The 21,020-nt window shown below is 41.7% G+C and overlaps 1 protein-coding gene across 12 annotated transcripts in view; it reads left to right on the top strand.

Moving 5' to 3' along the window:
• Positions 1 to 21,020, top strand: part of VTI1A (vesicle transport through interaction with t-SNAREs 1A) — a 358,597-nt gene that overhangs the window by 251,516 nt on the left and 86,061 nt on the right. The gene's annotated exons all lie outside the window — the stretch shown is intronic.

Raw genomic sequence — 21,020 nt, 5'->3', positions numbered from 1 at the left:
TAGACACTGTTTACAACAAGGGTTCCATATTTAAATTAGTTTGAATAAGAGCCTTTTATACACCATTGTCTTTACAACAACCAAAGAGGGAGGAGAAGGCAAGCAGCAGTGCCAAATCTATTTTTTTACTTTTGCAAAGCGCTTCAGTCTTACCTAGTGGTTCTCAGCTCTGGTTGCACATGAGAATCACCTGGAGAACTTTTTAAAAATACAGATGACCAGGCCCCACCCTGGACCAAATGGAACGCATATCTCTAGGAGTGTGTTCCCAGCATCAGTATTTCTTGACAGCTCTCCAGGCTGTTCTTATATGGAACCAAAGTTAGGAAGAACCAGTCTAGTCTGAGTGTGAGCTCAGGCAAAATCTGGACATTTGCCTTTGTAATTCAGGTCCCTGTTGAGACCTCCGAGTATTAATTCAGAGCCGACGTTCACAAGTATGTAACGGGCGGTATCTCACAACGGGCCACACCACTGCTCTTGAGCCACACCATCTGGCTTTGTCCACTCACTGTTTTTGTGACTTCAAACAAGTTATTTTAATCTCTCTGTGCCTCAGGTTTTTAATGTGTAAGTGGAAGTAATAATAGTGCTTATGAGATAAAGGCAAAGGTAAAGACCCAAAAGAAAATAAAAACTCTACCTGTTTGATAATACAATTACCATCATCATCATTGTTCTGTTGTCAGTAGTAGTAGGAGCAGCAGTGGCAGGAGTCCTGTAGGGATACGGGCTGAGTATCCATTGAAGAAATGGTTCTCTCTGTACCGGGCTTCAAACAGGACTTGACCTTCCTTGTAAACTAAGGACTCTTTGCTGCACATTAACAATGTGCTTCCTCAGATTCAGAACTTCCCAATGAAGTACAGAGGGTCCCCAACTTATGATGGTTCGACTTAGATTTTTCAGTTTCATGATGGTGCAACAGCAATACGCATTCAGTAGAAACCATACTTTGAATTTTGATCTTTTCTCAGGCCAGCGATACACCATAGGTTACTGTAACTTTCATGATGCTGCAATTCTGTTCTTCACTTTCGGTTCAGTAGTCAATAAATCACATGAGATAGTCAACATATTATTTAACTTCAGTATAAAATGGGCTCTGAATTAGATGATTTTGTCCAGCTGTAGGCTGATGTCAGAGTTCTGAGCACATTTAAGGTGGACTAAACCAAGCTGTGAGGTTCAGTAGGTTAGGTGCGACAAACGCTTTTTTGACTTACAACATTTTCAACTTACAAAGGGTTTATTGGGATGTAACCCCATCGCAAGTCAACGGTGTGCTGCAGAATGTTTTGTGTCAGGTTTTCTGCAAGAAGCTGAGGCTTAACCCAGATAAGCTCCTGCAGTTCTGTCCACCTCTTAATTCTGTTTTAAGAATGGACTTTTACTAGTCCAAGGGGTCCTAACTGAAGGGTCATGCTGAGTTTCTGTTGGATAACTGGGACCAGCGTGCGCTATATATGGCAGATTGACCTCCTGAATCCTCAGGACAATCTCAGTTTCAAGTGGTCTGCCCTCCTGAATGATTGAATCTGTGGTTCATAACGTATGGTTGCTATTGAATAGGAAGCGGTGGCTTGGTAGACCAGTGTCCTGGACTAATGGTGCAAAAAGTAAACACAATTTGAGTATGTGGGATAGCGCCAGAGAAAGCTTAAAGAGCACAGTCAGGTATAGCTTCTTTTTCATTTTCAGTTGATACAGGAGTAATCTGAGCTAGCTGTAGTCACCAAGGGTACAGTCGCAAGAGTCCCTGACTCTCTGGGTTTAGGACAAGTGTGGACATTATATGGATATTACAGGTTCTCTAGCACACAGCCTCCAAATGCAATCGTGGAAATTGGTGGAATATTCCTGGGAGGAGCTCAAAGGACTGTAAAGCTGAATAACATCTTTGTCTCAAGAACTTATACGAGAAACTGGTTTTTTTCCCTTTTCTCCTACAAGCATTTTGTGGCTCACCATTGCAGACACTGCATATCTTTGTATCCCACACAGTCCCCATGTTAATAGTTGTTTGCTAGTTGTGGTCATTTAATTGAAAAAAGCTGGCATGGAGATATTACAGGTCCCAGTAGGTCATTTGTGTATCAAGTTTGGTATTACTGCCTTTGACCAAACTCCTTCCAAGTCCAAATTTATTACAGTTCTTTAAATGCATTAATAACATATAAGAGGATAGACAGAGGGCTGAAGAAAAGATGTGTGTGGCCTTTAAAAATGCCAATCGTCTACAATTCTGAGGGTTGCTTGCCATGGCCTGTTGCCAGGAGTGCATTATAGAATTCCAGATGGCATGTTCTGTTGGTACTTGCTTTGGATTTGCTCTGGGAATGAGGTTAAAGAGGACACTAGACTGTGGCTGGGATCCTCTTGCTTGCCTCTCCCAGAGTAGATCCTGGACGCCTCCTTCCCTCCCACCAATCAGAAAGCTGCCCCAGCCTCTGTTGAGGATTGTGGGTTCAGCACGCTTGCTGTCTCCCCATGAGTTCCCATGCACCTAGTAACCCTGCCTCGCAGAGACCAATGAGACTGAGCTCCCTCATGTGGCCTGTGCTCACCCTCCCACAGACCCCGGGGCTGGGGCAAGTGTGGGCCTGAATTCAAAGACTCAATAGATAAGGTTGTGTTTTTCATCAGCTTGCCTGTCTTTATTTTCTGAGACTCTTTAAAAAAAAAAAAAAAAAAAAACACTTTCATTACAGAAGTTTACTGTCTCAATTGCGCACACACGTACAGCCTGAGAAAGAACACAGTGTGTGAAGCCCATGTTCCCCAACACCCAGCTTTTACAATTACCAACATAGAGTCATTCTTGTTTTCTGTTATGCTAGAGTATTTTTAAGGTAATCGCAGGTATCTTATTTTACCTGTAAATATTTCAGTTTTATCTCCAGCATATATAGCGTGACTTTTTAAAAACCTAACTATACTACTCTTATCACACATACCAGATTTAATAATAATTTATTAATAATAATAATAGTAATCCATCCAGGTTCAATTTTCTCTAATTGTTTCACAGATGGCCCCACACAGCTGGGCAATTTCAGTCAGGGTCCCAACAAGGTGCACCTGTTGAATTTGGCTGATCCATTCTTCAGTGTCTTTTGATCTAGTATAGAGCCCCTCCAGTTTTTACTGTATTTATTTATTGAAGAAAATCAGATCATTGTCCTGTAAAATTTTTCATATTATATATCTGGCCTATGCATCTTCCTTGTGCTGTTCAGCATGTTCCTCTCTTCTCCATAGTTCCTGGAAATTAGTCATTAGTTTAAAAACTTAGTGAGATTCAGGATACCTTTGTGGCATCACATCAGGAGGCACAGAACAACTATTATTGATGTCAAGATTGATCAGTGGGTTCAGGTATGGTCAGCCTGATTCATCCATTATGAAATTCTCTATCGACCTATTAACCTAATAGTTTCAGTAACTGTTGATATCACTGCATGCATCGTCCATTAGGGGTTATAAATAGTGATTTTCAATTCTATCATTCTTTCTGCATTTATTGGCTATTTTTCTATACAGAAGAACTTATCATTATCAACTTTTTGGTTACTCTGAAATACAGTTCATATAAGAAAAGCAGCATAAATGCTTCTTTCCATTTTCTTATCAATTTTCAAAACACTGAATTGCACCAGCAGCCTCCAAAAGTGACCAATGAAGCTTGTTTATTTGTCATTGAATATTATTATAAACACTTAGGTTTTAATCTCTTTCAGATGCATCAATCCATTGTAGTCATTATTCTTTTTGATGCCCAAATGTCCCATCTTTGATCATTGGGAGCCCCTTCTAGTTGCCTGTGGTCACCTTTTATTTATTTTTTTTTGTAAGATTTTATTTATTTATTTGACACAGAGAGAGACAGCCAGCGAGAGAGAGAACACAAGCAGGGGGAGTGGGAGAGGAAGAAGCAGGCTCCCAGAGGAGGAGCCTGATGCAGGGCTCCATCCCAGGACTCCAGGGTCATTCCCTGAGCCAAAGGCAGACGCTTAACGACTGAGCCACCCAGGTGCCCCCTCTGGTCACCTTTTAATATAATTCTCCTAGTCTTCTTTTCTGGCAGAGTAAGATACGGTGAGTTCCTGGCCAAAACATGCAATCAGCTATTTCTACAAGGATGTTTCCTTTCCATGGGAAATAGTAGGTAAAGACCACGGTCTGGGCACTAGGAGTAGATTCCCTCTTAAAAAAACATAATGGTGACTTCAGCCTCCTTGTTATCTCCTTGTTCCTGCTCTCTGTGGGCATCTGGGTCCACCTGGATGCTCCCTCCCCCATTACTTTTAACAGCCAGTGCACAGCTCTCCTCCAGCCAGACCCACCGCCTCTCTCTACACTTTCATCCCTCCCTTCTAAGTTGGATGCCTTACTTGCCTGCAAGCTTCAAAGACACCATTGTGGGGGATACTTCCGTAATGCTGAAGAACAGTGATACCCTTTTTTTAACAGATTATTTTAAATTATTTTTTCAAGAGAGTTAACCTCCTGTCACTACCCAAATCTTTGGTAGACAAATGCAGTCTATTTCTTAACCCAGAACAACAGTGTTCTGAAACACCAGGGAAATGGTCAACCCACTCACCAGAGCGGGGGAGCCTTCATAAAACCAACAATCCCTTCAGGTGTGTGTTTTGCAGGGAAGCATAGGTGGTTTGCATGTTGAAATTTGTAAGTAGGGTTGCCAGGTGATGAAAAAGCATTAAGGCATTAGTTTCTCTTAACCATTTCTAGACCACATATCCACTTGAACATCTGATGAAAACTTTAGACTTTCTAGAAAAAGATACATAGACACAAAATTCGGCAGACAATTTCACTGGCTTCGAGGAATTCAAATTATCTTGAAGTTAAATTTGTTTTCACAGACTAGGTCCTGATTTGCATTGGCTTGTTGGAAGCAGCAGGATTTGGATGTGGGTCAGAGGCCCGGGCGAGAAGGCACACACATAGCTAGAACCAGGGTGGCAGCTTTGAATCACTCCAGTGAACATGATTCAGCCTTTGTCTACAACTGCCCCGCATGCTGGTCCATGAACTATTTGGTGTCAGTCCATGACATCATAAGCATAGAAATTAAGAGTAAGCATTTAAAAATATTTATAGCAGGGGTACCTGGGTGGCTCAGGCAGTTAAGCATCCGACTCTTGGATTCAGCTCAGGTCCTGATCTCATGACTCGTGAAATCAAGCCCCACGTCATGTTCCCTGTTCGGTGGGAGTCTGCTTGGACATTCTCTCCCTCTGCCCCTTCCCTGGCTCACACACACTCTCTGTCTCTCAAATAAGTAAAGAAAGAAATAACTCTTTAAAAACAGATTTAAAAAACATTTCTAGCAACGTGGTATTGCTACAGCATCCAAGCACATAGTCAGTGGACTTGTGTCATTGACAGGACATAAACCATTTTGGACGCTGTCCAGTGCACTTGCTGAGTTGCGCGTGGCAGGAGCTGCATGCTTGTCGTCTGCGTAGGACCCCTTATCTGTTCCCAGCAGTTGGAAATTAAAAACCAAAGCAGAAACCGGTCCTTCATCTCAGTGCAATAGGCAACAGCAGTGAAACCCAGACTATTTTCGCCCAGCCTTCTACCACGTTGTTTCAGCCCATGGTTGTGTCAGTACCCGCTTCAGATTTGTCTCCGTCGGCTCCCTCTAAAACTCACCTAGAACAGAGCACACAGTAGGCATTCAGTCAGCCTTTGCTGAATGAAGACAGAGCTGAGCAAAACTGCTCTCCAAAGGGAGAAGACACAGTCTTTCCCTAATGATACCCTAAGGGGGGAAAAATTCCTGTAATTCCTAGGAAGCTGGGGTTACCTACATAAAGTATAATAGGAAATACATTATAAGGAGTCATTATTCACGGAATAGTCTCCCAGAACATGAGATAAGTAGAGTAACATTAAGTAGCCGGTCCTCACAGAAGTTGTGAGGCTTTGGGGATGGCTTATATTGCAGTGTATACATGATGTGAATTAACAAGTCAATAACAAATGTGGCCCATTTTCAAGGCAGAAAAATCAGAGTGGTCTCAAGTCTAATACCACTAGTGGTGGGAAGAAAATCATGTATTTAATCTCCAGAATGAGATTTTATAAATGTAAGGAAAAAAAAGAAATGGTAGTGTATTCCCTGTCCAGTTTTTCCCTTAGCCCAAACCTTTCTATCATCTCTGTCTTCCCTGTGGATCCAGGATTAGTCAAATCCACTCTTTGAAGGAATCCGAAATCTTGTCTTTTAAAAAGTAGGCTTGTGCAAAGTCACCTTTAGCTCTCATGGCTCCTGGCCTGAGAACAGACCAGCCCTTGCCCACCCTCCCCATTCCCGGCACCGCCAGAGTCCATGCCACACTCCCAGCATGCCTCGGTGCACTGTGCAGCCGTCCTGACACCACGCAGTGCATTGGCGACACAGGTTCTGAGGAGACGGCACGAACTGGAAGTCACCAGCTGTCTCTCCCTTACCAGAGAAAGGGATTTTACCTCAGGACAACTTCTCAGATTCCATGGATCCAGACCCTGCTTAAAGAGACGTATTTCCTTCTTTCTTTTTCCCTTCCTTTCAATTGTAGAGAATTAGAAATATTACCTGCTAATAGTAACTGAAGAAGAAAAATTGAGGCGGTCTCACACAACCGATGAAGTGAGTCGTAGACAGTGTATGGGCATGTGCTGCAAAGGGACAGGTGGTTTCTATTTATCGACAACTATTAACGCGAATGATAAATTTCTGGAAGTAACTTTGCTTTTTAACATCCCTTCTAAATAACACTGGCTGTTTGCTCTATCTCATTATAAGAAAGACCTCCTCCCAAAAAAAAAAAAAAAATGTTGTCCTACTTACCATGCACAGGAGGGGCATAAAGGAGCTCGTTCGCGTTACATGGGCCCAGAAATGTACAATCGCTCAAGTCTGATATGACCTTTGTCTCCACAAATAAAAAGACTGATAACCCCAGGTGTCACCACCACATTTTTTAAACACATACATCACACAGGGCTCAGCTTAATGACTATTTTCAAGTACTTTCAAGGGGGAGAATTTGGGGTCGGTAGGGGGCTTCATGGTGTTCTCAATAATACCTACCAATAAATGTTTCCCGCACCAGTGCTCTGACTCTGCTATGGGAGTTTTATGGTTACTGATAGTAACATGATTATGGTAACCATTTATTGAGTGCATCTATGTACCAGGCATAGGCTAAGCACTTTATGTTAGTGGATTTTAAAAGCCTTTAATATCCCTAAGAGATAAATGTTTTTATGATTTCATTTCATAAGTAAGGAAACAGCTTACTCAGATCATGTCCCTCGTAAGTGGCCAAGCTGGTCTAACTTCTTAGCCTTAACAATTATGCTGGCCTGTCGGGGATTTTTTGCTTGTTTGGGTTTTTTGGGTTCTTTTTTTTTCTTTTGTTTTTTTCTTAAAAGTTTAAAAGAGAGGCTCCTGTGCTCCTTGACTAGAAAGTTTCGTTTGGAACCTTTTTTTTTTTTCGTAGAATTTTTTATCGTAGAATTCACATAAACCACCAGAGGGAATGGGAGCTGGCTGCAGCACTATCACTGAAAGGTAATAATTAATGACAAAAGTGTCACTTAAAGAGGTCAATGACACCAAGCGTATGTTTCTCTTGGATTAACTTTTCTAACACTCTTTAAATAATGTGTTGATATCAGCAGAGACCAAAAAAAAAACAATGCAAACAGATTTGAACAGTTTCAACCTCTGGGAAGAAAAATATGAAAATAAAGCTGTTCTCATAGCCTTTTACAACCACTTACACTTCGTTTTCTGTGATAATAGTTGTGATAATCACCACTTGTTGTGGGCCTTTTTTTGTGCCAAGCAGTGTGCTTATCTTTAAGTATCAGCAAGCTCGAAAGATAGGAATTGTTGTGTCAGTTTTGCAAATGAAGAAACTAAGGCTCTGTAAGGTGCAGAAGGTCTTTCTCTGTGCAGAATGTTAGGCGGACTTTCCCTCCATGAAACTGAACCTCTCCAACAGAAGTAGCAGGAAATACGGCACAGATGGATGAGCGCGTCCAAGGGATCTATACAGAAATATCCTTTAACGGCGCAAGCAATGAAGGAATCGCACCTCCTACGGTGTAGCCCATTGTCATTGATGGGGACGTGCAGCAATTAAATACAGTCAGGTCAGCGCTGCATTTGAAAATTGTCTGCTTGTGGGCCAGACACCCTTGGTGTAACCTATAAAATGCTGTCTACAAAGACTTAGAGAAGGGACTTGTGTGTCCTCAGGGATGCAATGGTACTGCCAAGGGTCATGTCTGGGCGTGATTTTAGAGTTCCTCCAACCCTCTTTATGGGTAGCAGACCTGATACTCCCCCAGAAGGTCGCAGGGCCAAGGGCCAGACATACCCACCTCAAATCCAGGAGCCCCAACCTGACGACCTCTCTCCCCATCACCTTCACCTGGGATGAGTCATTTAGCGTCTCTAGACCTGGGTCTCACTGGTGATAAGAGAAGGCATATTTCTCACCAAGAAGGCATGAAAATAATGCTAGCCATTGGTACAGAGCACATTGTGCTCCTTAGAAGAACACTTGAACTGAGTTATTTTTAAAGTAACTTTTCAAGTTGTTTAAAAAGTTATTAAAAGACCAGTAAACCATAGATTTCCTCCGTTGTGTGACCCTCATGTCTCTGCATCCTTAAAGACTGCCAGAACTTGAGTTTTCCATTCCTACTTGTGAGAATACATCTCTTGGAGTTTATGGTAATTTCTGCCCTCCTCACAGGTTTGGAAAGCAGAGTGAGAGTGCTGCCAATTGATAGTTACCTTGTGGCTTGAACTGGTCAGTCTGAAGGAGTAACTGTGAGAGGTCCCATTAATTTCATTTAGAGTGACAGGTGGTGCGGCGCCAGTGTTGGCCTGGGTGTCACGTCCTGCCTGCTCGCCCCCATTGGCAGTGTGTCTCGTCCCAGTGTCTGATGCTGAGCATCTCTCCTTCCTATTTATCACAACTTGTACCTTTTGAATTATTTGAAACTTCTCTCTCCGTTTCCTCCATGTTTTCCCCTCTTTTTCCTTCTTTCTTCTGCCCACCTTTTCCGTTGTGTCACCGTTTCTCCCTCTTTCCCTTTCCAATTTCTTCTCAACATTCTACTCAAGCACCACGTGTTAGTCAGTCCAGGAAGCGATCATGAAAAGACCCAAGTCCAGCTGCAGGAACGGCAACACAGCTGGAGAAAACGGGGGAGAACAAACTTTTTTTTTTTCTTAATGTTTTTTTATTATATTATGTTAGTCACCATACAGTACATCCCCGGTTTCCGATGTAGGGCTCGATGATTCATTAGTTGCGTATAACACCCAGTGCACCATGCAATACGTGCCCTCCTTACTACCCATCACCGGTCTATCCCATTCCCCCACCCCCCTCCCCTCTGAGGCCCTCAGTCTGTTTCTCAGAGTCCATAGTCTCTCATGCTTCATTGGGGGAGAACAAACTTAACTCATCAGAGACTTAAGAAGAGACACCAGAAAGATGGGATTTGCTGTGAGATCTATTTTACAATGAAAATTCTGCTATGAAGAAGAATCTTTTTATTTTTTTCCCTGATATAGTCTGAATAATTTATACCTAATGCCAAGAAATTATATATAATTAGTCTGGGTAATGTATAATTTCCATTTGATTATATATATTAAGGTGATTAAGGAACTTCAGTTTTTCACTAGTAAATATCTGCCTTCTTTGTTCCATTCTGGCTCTGTAATGACTGTTTGTATCAAGTGCAGGACTCGTGCTGAACTGAAGTGAGCAAGGTTTGAATGCTCTCACCGAGTGATGTCTGTGAATCTTGGAGGTAATATAAAGTTAGCTACATTGCGGGGGGGGGGGCACTGAAGGGAGATTTGCCTCCAGTCTCTAAAACCATCATGTAATTTGGCATGACTTCCAATAAAAAAAAATTAAAAAATAATTTTAAAACCCTGAGTAAAACAGTGTAGGTGGAAAGCCATATTTCAAACAAAGTTATTCAATTAAGTACATGACATCACCACCATTTTTAATATTGTATAGAATAAAATGAGACTTTTGGCACTTCAGCTTTAATTAATGATTTCTGTTTTGCTTTTCATAGAGTACTTCTATATGTTTATTACCATATATAGCAGTTTTTCCAATTAGAGGATAGATTTCATCCTTTATCTTTGCAGGTAGCTGATCCAAGACATTTTTATGTAAATGGATTAATTAATTGGTAGCCTTCATTTGAAACTTAAAAAGAAAGTAATCCTTTTTGAGAGGCATTAACCGTTTTTTTAAAGCCGTAAACAATTCTTCACTTAAGCACCTTGTCACACAACTAGAAATTATTTGACAGCAGTAATCATAATAAAATGCATTACCCCTACCAAATCACCTTTAATTCAAGGTGATTAAAAGAATCTTTTCATTAGAAGACTATGCAGCAACTTTGCTTATAAAACTCGCATTTTTTGGAAACTTAATGGTACATATTGATGAAACTTTTGAGCAAATGACATCACACGGTAAATGACCCGGGCAGCCTTTGTGAGAAGGCATCCAGCCACAGAAATGTGCTGGGTTCGAGGCAAGACAGCTACACCTGGCTTCCTTGGAGAGCCCTCAAGCCTCCCCGCCTTCCAGCCCTCTGATTTATGCAAATCAGAAAGCTTTGGCGGTCTCCACTTCCTGGCTGGGCCGGCATAATCCACTTCCTTCGGGTTCATGTGACCATGCAAATTCGAGCACTCCTGAATAGTCCCAGAGGGGCTGCGCCTCTCATTATTCCTGCCCCATTCTCTGCGCAGTGCAGGCATTCAGACTCTGAATGGACAAGGGCTTAATTACTCACCACATCTGTCAGATCAGATTCAACTTGAGAATGAAGAGAATCCCAGACAAGCCCAGTCGTTTCTTTGCAATGTTCTTCATGGCCGAGGTCACCCAGCTCTATCTTCTAGGGAATATTTTCCACTCCTTGTTTCATGACCCTTCTGGAAAACAGGGACTCCAGCTTTTGGAGATCCGTTACTGGGCCTTTCACATTGTGTGTGGCCTTTACAAATGTTAATTAATCTTCCGGATGATGCACTGAGCATCAGGGAGCCCTTTATTCCCCCAGGGCTACTGATGACCAGTATGAATGCCAGAAAGTTTTCCTTACTGTTTCCTGACCTACATGCTCCTCTCTCTCTGTGCTCTGCCTCTTTGTCCCCCTCCCCCCAACATGTCTCCACATGACAGATTGACTACGCACATTACCAGCTCAGCCAGAGTTTGACAAAGTAAAGGCGGATGGTCCCCAAATACAGGATCTACCTACAAGGAGTTAGGTTCTTGCCAGTTAAACATTCCCAAGGCTGTCAGCCCAGGCCAGCCGAGGAAAATGTGCATAACAATGGGTAGGAAGGAGGGTATCCACCAGGAACCAAACAGACAGTTAGTGAAGGGGCACTAATACGCCTTTTCCCTTATGTTTCTTTCTGTGTTGCTCTCACTTGCATCTAAGAGAAGATTCTTGGTATGTGCAACTCTGGGATATGGGGTTCCATGGGCTGCCTTGATATTTTTCTGGGTTCTGTTTTGGTTTTCCTATTATTCATATTATTTTTTTTAGGTAAAATTCATGTCACATAAAATTAACCGTTATAAAGTGTATCTGTTAGTGTTATTCAGTACGTTCACAGTGTTATGCAACCATCGCCGCTATCTGATTCCAAATCATTTCATTACCCAAAAGGAAACCCTGTACCATTCCCCTCAGCCCCATCTCTATGGATTTAGCTCTCTTGGATATTTCATATAAATAGAATCATAGAATGTGTGACCTTTTATGACTGTTCTTTTATGTAGCATAATGTTTTTGAGATTTGCCATACTGTTTTACTTTGGCATTTTCTGGGGTGTGTGTGTGTGTGTGTGTGTGTGTGAGAGAGAGAGAGATTCTTGCGCCATCAGAGTGATTCCTCTTCCTGTGTTCTGTCTTGGGTAATGTATTATCATCTGTGGAAGCCTGAGGATCGCCTTGGACCTATCTTCTTCTGTCACCCTGGTGTCTACTTATTCTCTAAGTTCTGTTGAATCCACATCTGAAATACCTCAACCAATGCTCATTTATATTCTTACTGCCCATACCCCTTTTCAGACACCATTCATTGCCCAGCTGGCCTTTCTCATGCACAGAGCCCTCTGGTCCTGCTACTGCCCTGCTCAGTGCTTTTCCCTGCTCCTCACCACCTTCAGAACAGGGGTCAAGCTCCTTACAATGTTGTCCAAGGCTGTCCGCAGCTGTTCCTCCACTTCCTTCCCCTCATTCCCATGCCCACCTGATACACTGTATCTACCCAACCGTATGAGCCTGCCCCTGGCTCTCTGAGCAAGGTGCACAGTTGCACTTTCTGCATCCTCTTCCCTCTCCCTAAACTTCCTTGTCCTTCCTCTCCCCACAACTGTGAAAATCCATCCCTCCTTCACAGTCTATTGCATTTTACCTTCTCACCTTCCTTGACCCGCTGGTCAGATGAATTCTTCCTTTCTCTCTAATCCCATGGCTTTTCATTTATCATATACTTACCGTAACCAGTCTTTAATGAGGGTTCTTTGTAAATCTCTGCCCCTTCCCCACTAACCTCTGATCTTGGTCTTGCCGTACTCATTCCGTGGTATGTCTAGCACCAACCACTGTGTAGGTCCTCAATAAACGTATTCTTGAATGATTTCTCCAAAGAAAAAATTACAGGCTTGCAAGGAGCCCTGAGTCATGGCTGGAACCACTCTGATGAAGAAGCAACATGGACTAACATTTAAAATAGTAATTATTTTGATCTTCTATTGAATTTAAAGTGGCCCACAGTGGTTTACCAGTTTCAATTAGCAGAAAATGCAACTTTGCTTTTTTTTTCCCCCTCAGATTATGTTCTTCATTACAAATCTCAGGAGTTTAATATGCAGTTGCCAAAAATCTTTTTGACAAATTGCACAGGAGGCATTTTGGGATTGTGTGATAGAGTTGATTGAATTTAGGCCAAGTTCCGTACCCTGACATCACTCACAACAAAAATACAGATGTAGGGCTACTCAAAAATTTATCTATTTATTTTATCCCAACCCTCCAAAGTCATCTGTCTTTAAAAATAATCAATTGGATTCTTTTAAAATTAAATGCCAAGTAAACAATGCAAATAAAACTATTTTGTTTGCTGAGAAGTAATTGAAAATCTGCAACTAATTACAAATTGGCAAGCTCTGAGCCTACAAATAGCTGAAACACTCTGCTGATGCATTGTTTACAGCGGGGCTCAGAACTGGTTTCCTTACACCAGCCATCCGCAAGTTATTAATCAATACTTTGCCAAGTTCTATACCTCACCTTCAAAAAATGGTAATAAACATTTAATTTTCAATATGGGCTTCATAAACAAAGCTGTTAAAAACTAGAAGAGGAGGTGTAATTGGTTAGAACACATAAAGCCTGTTCTTAAGTTATGTGAATTGGCTTTTCGTTTAAATACACTGTTCTTCCTTGACTACTCAAGAATCCTGCAATTTAGTTGAAATTAATACTCTGTCAGTTTGGTCATTGAGTCCCCTATGGCACTTCACTAATATATTACAAGACCTGCTTAATTGAAATTGTGGAGAAAAGCAACATATAGTATTCATGGACCACAGAGACACAGGGATCAAGGAATTTGATTTGCTATTGCTACAAGTTGGTAAAGTTGAATTTATAAATGGCTCTATTTGAGTCGTGAAGTTAAATATATAAATATATATATACCTTAAATATATATAATATATATTGAGTTGTGAAGTTAAATATATAATTATATATTTTTATATATTTTAAATATATATTTAAATATACATAATATAGATATATAGAGATAGATACACACATATATATGTATAAATATATACATACTCTTCCACACCTCTCAGACTCCATTCTTCTACTGCTTTTTCTCTGCCACCTCCTGGCTCCTTCTTTTTCCTTCAGGTTTCAGTTTAATGTCACTCCTCAAAAAGACTTTTCCCATCCACCTTACTTAATATATTATACTTTATTCTCTTTCTTCATTTATTTCCTTGATTATTGTGAGATGCCTCCATTGGCTAACAAGCTATGCAAGGACAGATACCTTTTTTATCTTGTTCACTACTCTAACCCTGAATAGTACCTGACATGTGGTTAGTTCTCAATAAGTATTAGATGGAGGGATAGATGGACGGATGGATGGGTGGATGGCGGGTGGAAGGATGGATGGATGGATGGGTGAATGGATGGGTGGATGGTGGGTGGATGGTGGATTGATGGGTTTATGGTGGATGGGTGGATGAGTAGACTGATGGATAGCTAGAATAAAGGGGTGAATGAAGGAATAAAGCTATGTTGGTTGGGACAAGCAGCAGAGTTAAGACAAATCAAATGCTAGGAAGGGCATGACTCTAAAATCAGCTCCTATGATAAGAAGCCAAAGCCTGTTCTCAATTCCAAATTTGGAGACATCTCTCTAGATCGCGATGCATTCAGAGGTGAGAAATGGTGACAAAGGTGACAAAGCGACATTATGAATTCTCTTAAACTTTCACAAGGGTTGTTCTACAGAAAAATGATGAGATCTGTCTCTGTGGCCCCAAGGCTTGACCCAGGACCAGTGGTTGGAAATAACGGGACCACATATTGTGGCTTATATTGAGAAAACTTTCTCACTGAGAGAGCTGCTCTGAATGGAAAATGAGTAGCGAGATGATGTTGGTGGATACTAGTATTCGTACATACAGTGCTGAAATATTTGGCAAGGATGCGTATCATAGGGGATATAGGCATCAGGTGTGCTGTGGTTCTAGATGACTTGTCTGGCCCCTCCCCACCCTGAAGCTCTATGATTCTATAATGATCAAAAGAGAAACCTGCTCAATAGTAGACCATTATTTTAAAAAGGAGAAATTCCAATGAGATGTGGATTATTCATTTTGTCCCATAAGGAGATAACTAAAAAAATGATAAAAATGAACTGAAAGAAAATGTTCTAGCAAAATAATAGGGCTGGATTTTTTAAGTCTCTTTCCTATCTTCTGTTCCCTGGGATGCCTTAGACAGGGCATGCAGTATTTTAGGTATATTGTGAGCAAGGAGCCTGCATTCCCAGGGGGTGGCAGGGACGGCACGTAAGGTCTCAATCCAGCTCTGTGATCTCCAGGCAGAGCCTCTACGTGGGAAACACAGTGGTGCCTCCAAAATAGAACAAGAGTACCCCATCCATGTGAAGATGACTGGCAAGGTCACTGAGACCTACAGTAATCTGGCAAATTAAAGCTGTCTGTGGCCGCCTGTCCTTTCAGGACATACTTCTGGGGATCAAAAAAAAAAAAAAAAGTACAAATTGATTCTCTGTTGCTGAGTCATTTTTCTTGCAGTTCTTTTTGTTTTTCCTATTTATTGTTAGTTTGATACCTGAGCCGTGGAATTCCAGTGGGTGTGAGGTAGAGAGCCCAGGATGGAGGCAGATCTAAACATGGAGGTGTAGGCCCTCCTGCAACTTCACAGATGTCCAGAGATCAAGATTCATGTTCTGTCTGGTTAATGAAGTTTGGATTATTCACTGCATCACAATCCAGTTCTTTCCCTCACTAGTTGTTGGCATGGTTGGATCCTGAGAATGGGGTATGGAAGGGATTTCACTTCCTCCCCTGGTATCTAGCCAGTCTGAGTCATTGTCTTACACGGGAGGCCTGAGTGGGGCCATGGAAAGCGGAGGGGTCACTGGCAAAGCTCCCCTGCTGTTCTCTGTTCCTGAGCCTCCCTTCGTCTAGGGAGAGCTCACTCATCTTGCAGGGCCCAGCTGAAACGGCGCCTTCTCTTTGGAGTTCTCCCAGGCCCTCAGGCAGAACAGCCGTTCTTTCCAGAGCAGCCTCCTCATTCCCCTTGATCTCACATTTATCAGTTCATGTTATAGGTTCTTCTGCAGACGTGGCTCTCCCCTGGGTCCAGAAGAACCTTGAGGGCAGGGATCGTGTTCCCTTTTTCTTATAGCTCCAGGATTTAGCACAGTTCCTGGCACATCATAGGTTCTCCATGAATGCCTGGTGAACTGGGGGGGAAATGACTAGGCACCTCAAATATTAAAGGAATTGATATTTTACAGATGGAAAGTAATCAAGGCATGTAAAGTTCAATATGAAACTAATCTTTTCTCCCCAATCCTGATTAAGTAGTGACAGTTTCTTCCTCTCATGAGCCACCTGGATCTTAATGGTTATTTTCTTACAAGGTTGTTGAGTTTACAAGATGACAGAACTGTGTTTACCTTGGACTTGTGGCTGTCCTCTACTAAGAAGCTTTCAGCAGAGCCTGGGAGTCAAGTTATGGCATTGTGGGCAAGAAGCCAGTGGGGAAAGCCTGGGGAAAAAAACCTCATGGATTAGAAATGCTTTATCATCTGGTCCCTGAGTCTTACGGAATTAAGCAATGACCTAGCCAACTTCTCCCACAGTGAGGCCTCACTGTGTGTTCCAAAGCCTGAACTTACTGTGAATGGGCTCTGAATTCCCAGCGCTGCATGCAGCCCCTCAGGGTCAGGGGCCACCAAGCCGCCAATCAGCCGAGGCAGGTGGAATGTTGCACAGCTGCACCCCTGGTTGCATTTTCCAACACCTTCCTATCCCATGATGATCGGTCATTGGCAAGCTATTTCTGCCACCTTGTCATACTTGTCTGGGGTCTTAGTGGCTGTGCGTGTGGAAAGACTATCTCCAGTCCTTTTTTTTCTCAGGACAAGCTCAACTTCACTTCCTCTGGCTTTATCAGACCCTTTGTTTCCAAAACCGTTACTCAGCCACTTGGGGAGTTAAACTCAATTCCTCCCTCCCTACATCCTCCCAGCTGAAAGTAATGAGAAAAACAATCGACCATGGTGAGGATGTCCATCTTCCTGTTCTCCCCAGTCTACCATGACTTAGAGGGATAAGGCAGTAGAATTTTGTCAGCTGCATTTCGTACTGCCGGTGGGTGTTTGGCCATCCCTGCTTCAAGCCCAGCTTAAAGAAACATATGGGCCCAGATTATTCATTGCTACAGATATGGGACTTTCCCATGTTAAGAGACTTAACAGATGAAATATGGTTTTCTGAACCTCTTTTCATTTACCGTCAAAATAACAAGTGATGTCTTGTCTTTCAACAGAGACGCTCTTTTCACTCAGCTAGTCAACAAAGAATGTGCCGTTGTCTTTGCTGTAGATTTTTATTTTATTTGTAAATTGTGCGTGCTGCATGCTACGGAATACTGAAAAGCCATACACCCTGGCTTGTTAGCTGACACACAGTATGTGTGATTACAAATTGTTTGACTAACAGTGGACTATTGAACTGCCATCCAGATGTGAGTGGAGTTAACTGTGGGAACGTCCACAAAGGAGGATTATCTTCCTTGTTGCTGGGTCCAAGCCCCCTAGAAAGTGGAAACGTAAGCATGGAAGCTATTCGGTAGCACAGTAGGTACAGATGGCTCTTCAGAAGCCAAATTAATAATTTTATTTAAATTACATAATGCAATTAAGACTTAGATTGTTCTCCTAAAGTAAATCAGGCAAAGAAAATGCCAAACAAAAACAAAAGAAGCTACAGCTTTGAGTGGCCTTTGGGAACGTTTTAATCGTTTTGTGTTTTGAAATGTCTAGAAATTCCGAACACTGTAGATTCAAGATAAGACCCTGATCGTCCACAGTCTCTGGGCTGTCTTCTCTTGCACGTTCTGTTTCCTCTACTTCCTTCCATCCTGTCTGCCATCCAAGATACCACAACCATAGAACGGTTAGCATTCCTAGTACTGCTGGTGGGAAAACAATGCAGAAATTTTCTGTGAACATTTTCTTTAAAAAGTATTTCAGCCACAGTGAGACATCACTTCACACCTGCTAGGATGGCTAAAACAAAAAGGACAGACAATAACAAGTGTTGACAAGGAGATGGAGACATCAGAACCCTCATGCAGTGCTTGGGAAAACAGTAAAAATGGAACTGTTGTATGATCCAGGATTTCTGCTCCCAGGGATAGACACTCGAGAGAAGGGAAAATACACGTTCACATAAAAACTAGTGTGTGAATATTCATAGTAACGTTATTCATCATAGCAGAAGTAGAAACAACCCAAATGGCCATCAACTTCTGAATGGATAAATAAGATGCAGCATATTACTCAGCCATAAAAAGGAATAAAGCTGTGAAAACATGCTAAGTAAAAGAAACCAGCTCCAAAAGACCATGTGTTGTGGGAATCCACTTGTATGAAATGTCCAGACTCTGCAGAGACAGAAAGTAGATTTCTGGTTGCCTAGAACTGGAGGGGTTGAAGAAAAATGGGGAGTGGCTGCTAACGGGTATAGGATTTCTTTCTAGAATGAGGAAAATTTTCTAAACTTGATTGTGGTGGTGGTTGTACAGCTTGTTAAGTACACTGAGAGCCATTGAATTTTGTACTTTGTATGGGTAAACTACCTGGTATAGGAATTTAACCTTAATAAATCTGTTTTAAAATGAAGGCAAACAAAGACATTTTTAAGTAAAATTTTTAAAAGGTAATTTGAGGTGATTTTTTTCTTAGAAAATCATGCCTCGAATTAGAATATCTTCAGAAGTCACATATCTGAGCTTCTTTGGCAGCATGAGAAAGAAGGGGAAATGGTTTTAAATTTAATAGCTTATATCCTTTTTTTTTCCCCTGGAATGAAAGATCTGTTACTTGTTCAACAGTGTCAACGCTTCCTATCTCTAGTTGGAATCTACAGCAGTGAGTTGGCACCCAGCCATCAAATACCTAGATTTACCTTTGTGCGATAAAACTCCCTTTAGCAATGCGTATTGAAATTTATCATTTTGAACCTATTTTAAATTCTGTGGCAAGCAAGTAAAACAAAATTTAAATCATGAAACATCAACCAAGTCAGAGAAAGCAAAGAAACGAATAGGAAATCCTCTCTATTCTGTTCACACTCCACTTTCTATAGTTTAATCTAAAGAAAAATGTGGAATTTCCTGCAGAGTGATTAATAGGCCAGTGTGGTGACATACAGGAACTCTGAGCTTGACCTTGCAGGTAAAGGCTAACTGGTATGTTAAGTTGATTACACAATTTCCTCTAAATAAGTTGACAAGTGGTTTGCACAGTTGCCTTGACTTTTGCCCTTATAAATGCACACTTATAAATGACTTGCTTTTTTAGCTAAAGCAATCCTTATTTTAGATGGGACATGTGTTAAGTAAACAGCCTGATAGGGAACCCTAGTTTCTGAGCCTTCCTAGTCAGGTCAGATTATCAGAGTTGCTAGGGGACAAGAGTTTGGAGAGCCTGAAACTCCGTTTTGAGATCTGACTGTGTTCATAGCGTGTAAGAAACTCAAAACTGGGGCACCTGTTGGTTTAGTTGTTAAGCGTCTGCCTTCGGCCTAAGGCGTGATCCCAGGGTCCTGGGCTCGAGCCCCGCATCGGGCTCCTCCGCTGGGAGCCTGCTTCTTCCTCTCCCACTCCCCCTGCTTGTGTTCCCTCTCTCACTGGCTGTCTCTCTCTCTGTGTCAAATAAATAAATAAAATCTTAAAAAAAAAAAAAAGAAGAAAGAAAGAAACCCCAAATTGTCTTACGCCTTCTAAGTATGTAGTAGACTTAGGAAGGTGATTCCACACATGGCCAGAAACGCTCTAGGAGTGGAAGCTGCTAAATGGTTTGCAGTAAATAACTAGGGGGCTTAATTCTGGTGTGCTAGTGTTTTCTCGGGGGTCAGGTCTCCAAGAAAATACAGTCTCTGGTATTCCTTCACAAATGTCATGGAGAAAGGTTTCTAGTTAGCATTTCTGTTCTGTGATCATTTTCACAGGAAGAAAATGTAGTCCTTTCATCATCTAGAGAATATTGAGATATTTTTGTTTACAGATGTACTCCATCCCTCTATTTAAGGGGCAAGTTCCAAAAAGCCATTATAAATGAACAGGAAATGTAGTTTCAGATGATAAGTCAAATGCTGCTTAGGAAAATAACTGTTCGTTTGTGGATTTATAAGTCAAGTACCTTTATTGAACCTAATATGTCCTGATTTGATAAGTGAAAAAAGCTTTGCTAACATTGTTGATTTAGCTGAGATCTATTTGTGTGTGTGTCTCTTCCTGAACGAGTTAAGCATTTGGAGAATGAATTGATTTTTATTTGTATATACAAAGATAATACCGTTTATGCTTTCCAGGTCTAGAATATGACAAGCCTTGAGCTCATCTGAAAAACAGAACATTATTAGGACTCAGAGGTTAAATTTACCGTCCCGCCATCAAGTCCATGAACATTCCTCTGAAACAATGTGCAGACCCATTATAAATCATCTTCATTCACGTTAACTCTTATATAAGATGAAGCTCGTCAACCTGAAAATGTTTACTGCTTGCCAGAGATGACTCACTCAGTAATCTTTTTATTTATTTCATTATTTCACTCAGTCGTCTGTAGGTATTTGTAACAAAAGGATTGCTATCCACTTTCTGGCTGGCTGTGTGCTTGGACGAGGGCTGGAGCTGAGCTGTCCTGCCATGGGGCTTCTCATTGCAAGTTGTCAATACTCACTAACCATTAACTATTAACGACAACATCCTCAGCACTGTTTCTGAGCCATTTCACTTCCTCCCCAGCTGGCTGGTGCCCTGTTAGATGGACGCATGGGGCAGGGGGAGCCCTCTCTGCTTGTGGAAAGTCAAGATCTCCTGAGGTCTGGCTTTCAACTCTGCACGGCAAACCCCAGTTTCATGATCTTCTCACCCCAGTGGAACAGAGAAGTTTCTCCTACCTGTCAAGGGTCTCTCTCTCAAGGGAGTACTCTCTTAAAAAATAAAAAATTAGACTTCTGGTATATACATTTTCTTCTTACATATTGACTCGACAGTTCTAAACATGACCCAGTGCTCACCACAGTAAGGGCAGCCGTGATCTGTCACCATCCAACATTGCTACAATGGCA

The sequence above is a fragment of the Ursus americanus genome, chromosome 6 (assembly GCF_024610735.1).
Source record: "Ursus americanus isolate L20-20 chromosome 6, mUrsAme1.1.p, whole genome shotgun sequence".
Taxonomy (NCBI): domain Eukaryota; kingdom Metazoa; phylum Chordata; class Mammalia; order Carnivora; family Ursidae; genus Ursus; species Ursus americanus.
The sequence above is the reverse complement of the archived record's forward strand: the minus strand, read 5'-3'. Positions and strand labels throughout refer to the sequence as shown.